Genomic DNA, 10,518 nt, shown 5'->3' with positions numbered 1-10,518 from the left:
TAAATAAGAATATTGGCCTTCAGCGGTAATGGCAAAACCCGAAAAGTGGATCGTTGCAATGTGTGATTACAACCCCTTCAAACACAGGCAATAAAAAAAGGATTAATTTTATAAAAATAGTTACATATAGAACCTTTAAAAAATCAGCTCATGTAAACATTTGCAGTCAATCAGAATCCACTGACTTAAGCTCAGGCATTTAAGTGGCAGATGACATGCACTTATAATAAACAGAACATTATCTTGCAAGGTTGTGGACACTTAAGTTATCTTTATCATTCTTTGTGTGAATGGGCCTTTAAAATCTTCAGACTTGTTTCACAGACAGGGCTTAGATTAAGCCAGGATTAGGCCTTAGTTTAATTAGGACATTTAAGTAGCTTTTGTTAATGTGTCCTGAAAACAAACAACAGTACTGATGTGCATCATGAGACAAAACAATGGCACTGACCTATTTTAAGATATATCAGTGCAAGTTGCTTTCATTTAAAATAGCTCAAACATGCATTTTAGTCTGGGACTGAATTTAAGCCTGAATTTTTGCAAATATAAATTGATTTCATTTTCAAAAACATTAAATGAATGTTTTGTTATTGGTAAATATGAGGTTTGACAAGCAGTAACAAAAACATGTTACTGTATGCAATTTATGTATAAAAAAATGTTTTGGCTAAAGAAATCAATCTTTTTGAGTTATGATAACTTAAAATAAAATCTTGTTCAATCAACAAACTACATTGAGTTTTTAATTACTCAAAAAAAAATTAGGTTCTTCAAACTAATTGCAACATTATTGAGCGCTGGCCCTGTAATCAATGAATCTCATCTATTTCAATTCAAATGAACAGAAAGTGATTCATTGGAGACGATGCCAATCATGATTGTCTGCCGCTTGATGCAGGAATACACACTCGGGCTGCAAAATTATCTTTTCCAACTGATGTTCATTCAAGAGTATTTATTTAAATTAACAATTAATAACAGAATTAATTATAATTATACTGTATAAAATAATATAAATTATTTCACATATGACATTTGAGGCCATCATTTGTGGACACATGTAACTAATCACTCTTTACTTGATTTGCATTAATTAATTGGATGGTTTTGGTTTGCTATTGGTGGATCTCACATGAGTGACAGGTTGACCCGCCATCGTCATCAGAGAAGAGAAGAGATACATTTTTTCAGAGACACCACAAAAGACTTGTCTTTTTGAAAATTAAAATAGAAGAAATGAAATATGAAATATAATGTTGCCTTTAAAGAATATCACTGCCTTTGTCTTCAGAAGAGATGTCAGAAGAGAAGTGTTTTAGCATAATTTAGCCCAGTAGTGTTTTAAATGCTTATTTTGTTCAAATATTATCTTTTTTTTTTCTGTACACACATGTACTCATTGAGAAAATTAATTGAAAACAATACTTATTTACCATGACATATAGGCTACTTTTTTCACAATTTTTACCTGTGCAATTGCTCCCTCTAGCGGCTGCTGTGAGATGGTACATTACAGCCAGAGCCCCGCGCGCGCGTGCGTGTGTGTGTGTGTGTGTGTGTATTCAAATAATCCTGTAGGCTGAACGTGACATCACTCTCCTCAGCTGAAACTGTTATATCAGTCCTGGTTTAGTGGTTTAATGATGTGGACAGCTGATTAATGTCTCTCCGTCATGAGGTCTGGATGGTGATGGTGAGAGGATCCCTGGGGAACTGGAAGCCATCTGCGTGCTAGTGCTGAGAGACAAATGTGTATGATGGTGGGCTCATTAGCCATGTTTTCATAACCCCATTAAAACGCAATTCTTTGCTGTGTTTTACACTAATTGGTGTACATTTGTGGTGAGGGGGTAAAATCATTTTACATGCTATCATTACCTCCTGTATGGGAACTCTAGATGTGAGCGTACTGTAGGGAACACCCACAAGTCCACAAACCCTTACTCACAAATACAGATGTTCTGGCTGCATATGAAGATACATTTTTTATTCAACATTAGGGTTTGAAAGTTGGATTTCAAACAGTTCTGTTTGAGATTCTTCATTTTTCTTAAACCACTTTTGTTTGCAATAAAACGCCTCAGATTGCAAACTCTAATTCAATGATTCGTTTGTGTCATCAATCAGAACTATTTTATATATTAAAATGGTTTAATAAATATGCAAGCCATGTGTAGATAAATACTGTCTTACTTCCTGACAAACAAACTTTTTTTTTTTTTTTTACAAAAAGTAACAAGTAAAAAAGTACTTTTTTTTCTTAAACAAAACGTAACATTTTTAATATGTTAATATGACGATAAAATTCACCCATTTCAGGGTGACATAAATGAATACATTGAAATGTTTTATTGGCACATTGTAAATCACAACAAATCAGAGCATATTTGATTTTCAATATGTCTACAGTGTGATTTTGGACCAATGAGATTCTGCTGTCTGGTTATTCAGTATTTTCAATTTTGACATTTTTTGGTCAAACCGGTGTTGTCTTTCAGTCATATAATGCAGGTTTAGGGAGTCCACCTGGTTAAATGTCTGGTTATTCAGACAAATTAAAGGGATAGTTCACCCAAAAATGAAAATTCTGTCCGTATTTACTCACCCTCATGTTGTTCCAACCCGTAAGACCTTCGATCATCTTCGGAACACGAATTAAGATATTTTTGATTAAATCTGAGAGCTGGATCACTCCTCCATTGGCTTCTGAGGGATTGAAAAGAAAAGTTAAAGACATTGTTAAAATAGTGCGAGTGAGTGGCTCAACCTTGTGCAGCGCTTCTGTGTTGTTTTGTTTTTTGTACACAAAAAGTATTCTCCCCGCCCACTGTAGTCACTTTTTTACTGTAGACTATTTTAACGATCGTTGTCTTTAATAACTTTTCTGGGCCGGCAAGTTTCAATCCCTTAGAAGACTATGGTAGGGTGACCACCATAAAAAAAACAAATGTGATTATAAGTTTGTGTGGGACAATGCGGGACATGTTATCAGCACTAAAACACACCCTAAAACTTAACTTAATAAAAACGTTTGTATTCTGCCTTTCAGCTGATCAAAATTCTTTGTTCTTCAGTCCCTTCCAGAAAAAAAAAATCTTTATTTTACATGTCATTTAAATTCAACATCACTGAGCCCAAAGCAGCTCCAGGCATCATTCAGATAACTATTAGAAACAGTTCTGACCAAATCCAACTAAATAAAATATAAAACAACATGAAATTAGATAGACCGTATTATATATTAAAGGGATAGTTCACTTTGAAATTAATTTTTGATATGTTTTAGCTTACCTCAAGGGCATCCACGATGTAGGTGTCTTTGTTTCCACAGTATTTTCAATTTTGACATTTTTTGGTCAAACCAGTGTTGTCTGTCAGTCATATAATGCAGGTTTAGGGAAAGAGCATGCACAGAGAAGTCCAGATTAAAGATGATTTAATGACATGAGTAAATGTAAGTAGCCTACACGTTGATGGCGAAATCTTCGTGTAAACAATGCGTGACATAGCGCGAGAGATCACTTCCGGCGTAACGTCTGGAACCAGTAACCATTAGCAACAGACAAACCTGAGAGGAGATCAACGGGCTATATGCACGCATAAGTTCCGCATTTGACGTAAGGATGCTCGTCCATTTCCGGTTGTGTAGATTAAAGCGGAGGAAAACCGGAGAAAACGGGATTATGGCAGAGTCTTCAATATTTACTGTCCTCCCGTCTTTGAAACGAAACGTACATACGTTTAGATGTAATTTTATATATAGTTATGTTTATTTAATATAATTTTAAAAAGAAGCATAAACACAACGAGGGGTGTCTGTTTTATCTGTTTTTGTGACTAACGTTTCATTAGTATAACCATGGAGTATAAAATTCAATATAAATTCTCGGTATTGCATTGGACTCTATGATCGGCGGAAGTTATCGAGCATCCCTAATGCTTCACCGGAAATAACGCCGTGCATAGAGCCCACTCAGCCTTTATATTACGTTCGAATTCGGGGTGTGATTTGGTGCGGGTCAAATGGAAACTATATTTGGATTCAAGACAATACACCAAAAATCACACTGTTAAAAAAAAAAATCTTGTAATTTTATTTTTTAAATATAATAATAAATAAACATGAGAACACATGCTTTTCAATTGTAACTATTTCTCAAACGACAAGATCATACTTTTGTTTCCCAACTAAATTAACATGCTTGAACAGATTATTTGGGTAAAAGCATCTTCCACATGCAAAATTGTAAAAGTAAATTGCAAAACTGACATGACAAAACACATAGGGGAAAAATGCGGGTCAAACTGACACGCGAACATCACAACATAATTGTGATTTACGTTCGGTACGAACATTCCCCGATACATCAGAGTGTCGGCACTTCGTGACCCTAAAGGAGAAAAATTCACAAAACTTGAAGAAAAAACATTGACCCGCTACATAATATAAGCACTAGAGATGTGATGTTTACATCTGGAAGACGTATTTTTAAGAATGTTTGCTCATCTGCAATACGTCTATAGGACGTTTCCTGCAGACGTTTAGAAGATGTCTCTATGTAATGATTTAGAATGCATATTAAACTGACATCTTATAAACGTCTATTTGACATCTGACAGGAAACGTCCTATAGACGTCTTGCAGATGAGCAAACACTGTTAAAAATACATCTTCCAGATGTAAATGGGACATCAAATACCCTTGTGGTAGGACGTTTCCTGCAGATGTCAAATAGACGTTTAGAAGATGTCTTTAAGATGTAATGATTTACGTTGAAAGCATGTTAAACTGACATCATCTAAACGTCTATTTGACATCTGACAGCAAACGTTCTTAGATGCATTTGTAGATGAGCAAACACTGTTAAAAATACGTCTTCCGGATGTAAACACACACATCAAATAGACTTGTGCTATCTGGGATGTGTCACGTGATGGATACTGATGCGTATGTGCGAATGACCTTTACGTAGAAGTGTTTAAACATATTAAAATACATTTTAGAATGACGCTGAGAGAAAAGTGTAAATATATTGCTTTTTTATATGCTCGAGTCTTGACTGTTGGCACAGTGGAGCATTGGGCCAAAGTTTCCCAGCATTCATTTCACACCCCCTCTCGCCTGAAAGCCCAGTAATCTAAACTTTCATTAAGGCCCCAGACCCCCTGCTAAACCTCATTACTTCATATAAACCCTCGACCCAAAGCCCCCACTCCAACACAACGCTACAAAAACACACAACAATTCGTGGAGTTGTACGAACACATGCGCATTGACATTATGACACACGCTACAAAAATGAGTGTATTTTTGTAACACCCAGAAGAAACAAAAAAAATATTTGTGTGACCTATGGCACATCTCGCTTACTTTCTTCAGTAATTCCCTTTAAATGCTCACACCCAGAGCTTTCCATGCGAGCCGCGTAAGCTGGCGCAGAGATGGAGGGCAGATAAACGGGTACGAAGCGGAGCGGAGTCATTAAGGACGTGTTGATGGAGGGATTTTGAATTATGGCGGAGGTAGTGGGAGGAGAGGGGCGCAGAAACAAGACGCCTGACTAGAGACCCTCCTTTAGAGCGCTTTCCACTCGAGTCCATTCTGTTTATGTGTGGGCTTCACAAGGCGCCAACACTTTCAACACAACTGCTCCTCATATGAATGAACAATCCACTCCCTGTCTGCTCACGTTTGCTTTCATCAAACACCGCCAGCGCTGAAACCATCTATTAGTTCAGGTCTCAAAGCTACGAGGGGGAGAACGCTGCCTGAAATGGCGGACGGGACGCAGCTACGGCGTGAGTTTGACGCAGAAGTATAAATTGGGCTTTAGGGTTAGAATAGCTAACGTGTAGTTGCAAAGTTACTTATAGTCCATAGAATGTCTGTCGTGGAGCATCACAATAAAGTGTTTGCAGACATTAAAGGAGTAGTTCACTTTTGAAAAAATTTTTGCTGATAATTTACTCACCCCCATGTCATCCAAGATGTCCATGTCTTTCTTTCCTCAGTCGAAAAGAAATTAAGGTTTTTAATGAAAACATTGCAGGATTTTTCTCCATATAATGGACTTCAATGGGAACCGGATGGTTCAAGGTCCAAAAGACAGTTAATAACTGTTTCAAATGTCTTTAAACGACACCAGACGATGAATAAGGGTCTTATCATGCGAAACGATCGGTTATTTCAAAAATTATTCCAAAAAATGTAACTTTTCTAAGGACAAATGCTAGCCTTGCTCTATTCTGTGAGGCGCGTTTGCAACGTCACGTATTACGTAATTACGTTCAAAAGGTCACGGGCGACGTAGCCGAAAGTACAGAGTCAGTGTTTACAAGTTGAACGCATAGGTTGAAAGTGCAAACTAACTCAAACACCGTTTACAAAAAAAGGAATTAAAAGGAAAAACAACGATGTCGGACAATTTTGTTTCTGTACTTCCGGCTACGTCGCCCGTGACCTTTTGAACGTAATTACGTATTACGTGACGTTACAAACACGCCTCAGAGAATATAGCAAGGCTAGCATTTGTCCTTAGAAAAGTTAAATTTTTGGAATAAGTTTTGAAATAAGCGATCGTTTCGCATGATGAGACCTTTATTCATCGTCTGGTGTCGTTTAAAGACATTTGAAGCTGCATCTGAAACAGTTATTAACTGTCGTTTGGACCTGAACCATCCGGTTCCCATTGAAGTCCATTATATGGAGTAAAATCCTGGAATGTTTTCATCAAAAACCTAAATTTCTTGTCGACTGAGGAAAGAAAGACATGGACATCTTGGATGACATGGGGGTTGAGTAAATTATCAGCAAAAGTTTTTTCAAAAGTGAACTAATCCTTTAAGCAGAGAGACTTCTAATACTCCAATGACTGCTAGTTGGAGTTAGCAAAACGTTTAAAGTGGACCATCGAAATAAAGTGTTACTCAAGTTTCAATAGAAATTACATTGAAGTATATTTTAGTTTTTTGGTAAATCGCATCCTACTTGTATCATAATAGGACTCTTAAGCAATTTAATTACAATGTGTGCAATGAATTGTAATTTAATTGCAATTTACATGCAATTAGGTATGTGTCTGAAAGCATTACATTCAGCTCACACTTAAGTACTTTAAAGTTTATCATTACCCAGACAGCAAACTGACATTGAATCAACGTGGAAACGACGTCTCTCATGACATTGAAACAACGTTGATTTTGCTCATCGAATTAACGTTGAACCAACGTCAGACGGGGCATTCTTCAAAGCTAAATGAAAATCGAAAATTGGTTTGCTTTCATAACGTTGAAACAACGCGTTGATTTCAAGTTGATTTTCCGTTAGTTTTGAAAGAATTACGCGTCTGATGTTGGTTCAACGTTAATTCGATGAGCAAAACAATGTCAGATCAACGTTGTTTCGATGTCATGTTTCCACGTTGATTCAATGTCAGTTTGCTATCTGGGTAAGTACTATTTTTAAAAGTACTTTATGTCTTTTTCCAGTCCGTTCTCATCCCAAGGCGTCATATACTACACTTTTGCCAAAGCGTAGATATCCAATGCACATGGCACCCTTTAGCATCAATATGACGCATATATATGTATATATGGGCCAGAAGGCGCCTCCTAGTGGCAAAAGCGTCGTATATGACGCCTTGGGATGAGAATGCGTTGTTTTTTCACATTCTTATTGTTAAGATATGGTTTGTATCTTTTTAAAAGAGACGTGTTTGGCACGTGGGACCTGAGGGTTTCTTCACTCCTGAGTAAAAAAAAAACACCCTGTGTAGAAATACTGAAGACCAGGGAAACAAATGTAAGATCACTGACATTCCCTTTCCTTAACTAAAAACAACATTTGGGGCATTCATGGAACACATAGGCCTAATCTTATCAGGAAGCAAAAGACACACAGGGAGCTCTTGTGCTTCCTTGACTCTGCTATACATGTTATTCATATAAATATTTATTGGACATATGTAATGGAACATACCAAAGTTCCTCCTGCTTCAACCTTCCTTTAAATGAAATAAACCAGGCCTAGTGTGAGGAGAGAAACGGAGAATAGCACTGGATGCTGCCACTAGGGGGCGAGAGGGGGCTGTTTCTGTGATCGTCAGGGTCTACATTTGCGATCTGGATAATGTAATCACGTTTGAGGAAATACATATCAGCTGCTGCTTTTAAATAGAGATTTCTTTGCATACTGTTGCTCTCATTCACTATGGCCAAGATACTGCATTTATGCTGTTCTCTCACAGAAAATGCACACACACCCACAAACCATTCGCAAATCCACTCAGACCAATGCCAGGCTATTCAAACGTTTTATTTCTCCTTTTAAACTTGAAAGAATACATTTTCACCACAACCATGCCTAACCGTTCACAGCTGGTTTGCACATTGCACAATCCGGCTAGGCTTTAGTTTTGACAAGTGGGTGAATGGAAGAAAATGGGTGAGCAAGCATGTTTATAAATGAAAGATGTGACCCTTAAAAGAAGAGTCCTGCCAGTGATGTATAGTGAAGTGCACACAGGGTTCAGGATTAACATGTGCCAAGCTTACTTTATTGTATAAAATTTATGCTGAATAAACATTCATTTGTAGTAGCCTAACGCTAAAGCTAAAGGATGATAGCCTGACAGCAATGATGTAAGCCTGTGTGTGATTCAAATCAAACGCATACTGATTTACTAAAGAAAACATCTGTCGCCTCATGTAAATTTTACCTTAGTGGAAAGATTGCCATCATAAGTTTACCTAAACTTTGCGTTTCTCCAGAACCCCGTTTGAAAACTGGATGATTTTCCCAATCCTCACTTTAAGACACGTGTCTTGTCCACACATCCTGGTTTTGCTGAGTTAGACACGTCTATGTTTGTTGGTATTGGAACAATATTCCTGTTTAAAAATGGAGTAAAACCTAATAAAAACCTAAATAATTAGTGAAAAACACTGAAGCACTTCACCCTGTTTGTAAGCCTAAACTCGACATAAACGTGTAGCCCTCAAACCGTATTCACTTTATAGCCCTTAATCCTGTAATTGTGGACAAATGTGGGCACAGACTCAGAGGACTCAGGTGTGATCCTAATTTTTATTTATTATAAATGTTATATCACTGTCTTCGATAAAGTTTTGTCTATGCATTTATGGTGTTTTTTTATTTTTATTTTGGGGATATTTTTGAATTTATTTAAGTACCATATTTTCTATGTAAATTATGCTTATTTTTATGGGTTTTTTTGTATTTTTTTTTTAACTACATTAAAATATCATTCCAATAAGTTCTTAGAGCTAAAAACTAAAGATGAAGTGACTTTGCTGTCACCTGGTGTCTTATTTTGGCTTATTTTAGACTGTTCTAAATTACAGTTTTTCCCATTCATTTCTATGGGTGCCCATTTTTGACCCAAATACAAGATTAAGGAGTTTTTTTCACCCACTTTTCATTGTAGAGTTTAAAAAAAATAAAAAAATTGTGTGTTCAGGAGGCAAACTTAGGAAAACTAGCCAAGCCTTGAAGTCTTGTAGCCTACCGCTAAGATCAAGGGAAGTATTTTTTTTTAAAATAAATCAAAACTATTTTGCCCACATTTGTCCAGAATATGGTTTTAGGGTTAACCAAAGACGGGCCAATTGTAAGTAAGTTTAACTGTAACTATGAAGGGGCATCCTTAAAATTATTATTTTTACATATATTTCTATGCTATTGATCTTTAATTCTTCCTATATGCAGTTTTGACTAGAATATATTTGTAAATATGATTTTAAATAGAATAAAAAAAAAGGTTTTAAAGACTTGACTTCAGCTTTGAAATGAAAGAGTTATGCAAGTGAAATCATACCCACTGTCATAAGGACAACATATATTTTTTCCAATAAATACAGTTTCATGGCATATATAATATATATTTATAAGCCGTTAGAAATGTTTATGGAGGGTGAATTTTCTCACCACTGGAGTTAGGTGCGTGGCAAAAGCGCTAGCGGAAGACATGGAAATTATCAAGGTTTATATTTAGAAGAGTGTGAACAGAGAGTGTGATCGGCATGCGGGTCATTCTGCAGGTGTGAAATGATTGGTCGTTCTTTAACATTGGATCAGTTTATCTTTCACTGTAATGTGATGACATGCATCTCCAGTGTTTTGAGATTTAGAAAATTCTTTCTTAAGCCCTTCCCTCCAAAAAAGCACTATGGGTTATTTCTACAAAAAAGCGAAATCTAGGCCTATCTATCAGGTGTGTTTCCTTTGAGGAGGCAATGGGCTATATGCACGCATAAGTTTCGCATTTGACGCAAAGGATACTCGTCCATTTCCGGTTGTGTAGATTAAAGCGGAGGAAACCCGAAGAAAACAGGATTATGGCAGAGTCTTCGAAATGTACTGTCCTCCCGTCTTTGAAACGAAACGTACATACGTTTAGATGTAATTTTATATATAGTTATGTTTATTTAATATAATTTTAAAAAGAAGCATAAACACAACGAGGGGTGTCTGTTTTATCTGTTTTTGTGACTAAC

The 10,518-nt window shown here is 36.5% G+C and overlaps 1 long non-coding RNA gene across 1 annotated transcript; it reads right to left on the bottom strand.

The window, feature by feature from the left end:
• Positions 1-1,465: 1,465 nt before the first annotated feature.
• On the bottom strand, positions 1,466-3,581 carry LOC120492393 (uncharacterized). Its single transcript, XR_016145657.1, has 3 exons — positions 3,295-3,581; positions 2,609-2,709; positions 1,466-1,740 (listed from the first exon to the last, which is right to left on the bottom strand). It is a non-coding gene; the product is annotated as an uncharacterized LOC120492393 (long non-coding RNA).
• Between the last annotated feature and the right edge of the window lie 6,937 nt (positions 3,582-10,518).

Source organism: Pimephales promelas, chromosome 11 (genome assembly GCF_988280905.1).
Source record: "Pimephales promelas chromosome 11, fPimPro1.hap1.1, whole genome shotgun sequence".
Lineage (NCBI taxonomy): Eukaryota > Metazoa > Chordata > Actinopteri > Cypriniformes > Leuciscidae > Pimephales > Pimephales promelas.
Note: the sequence above shows the minus strand (reverse complement) of the source record. Positions and strands in the feature narration are given on the sequence as shown.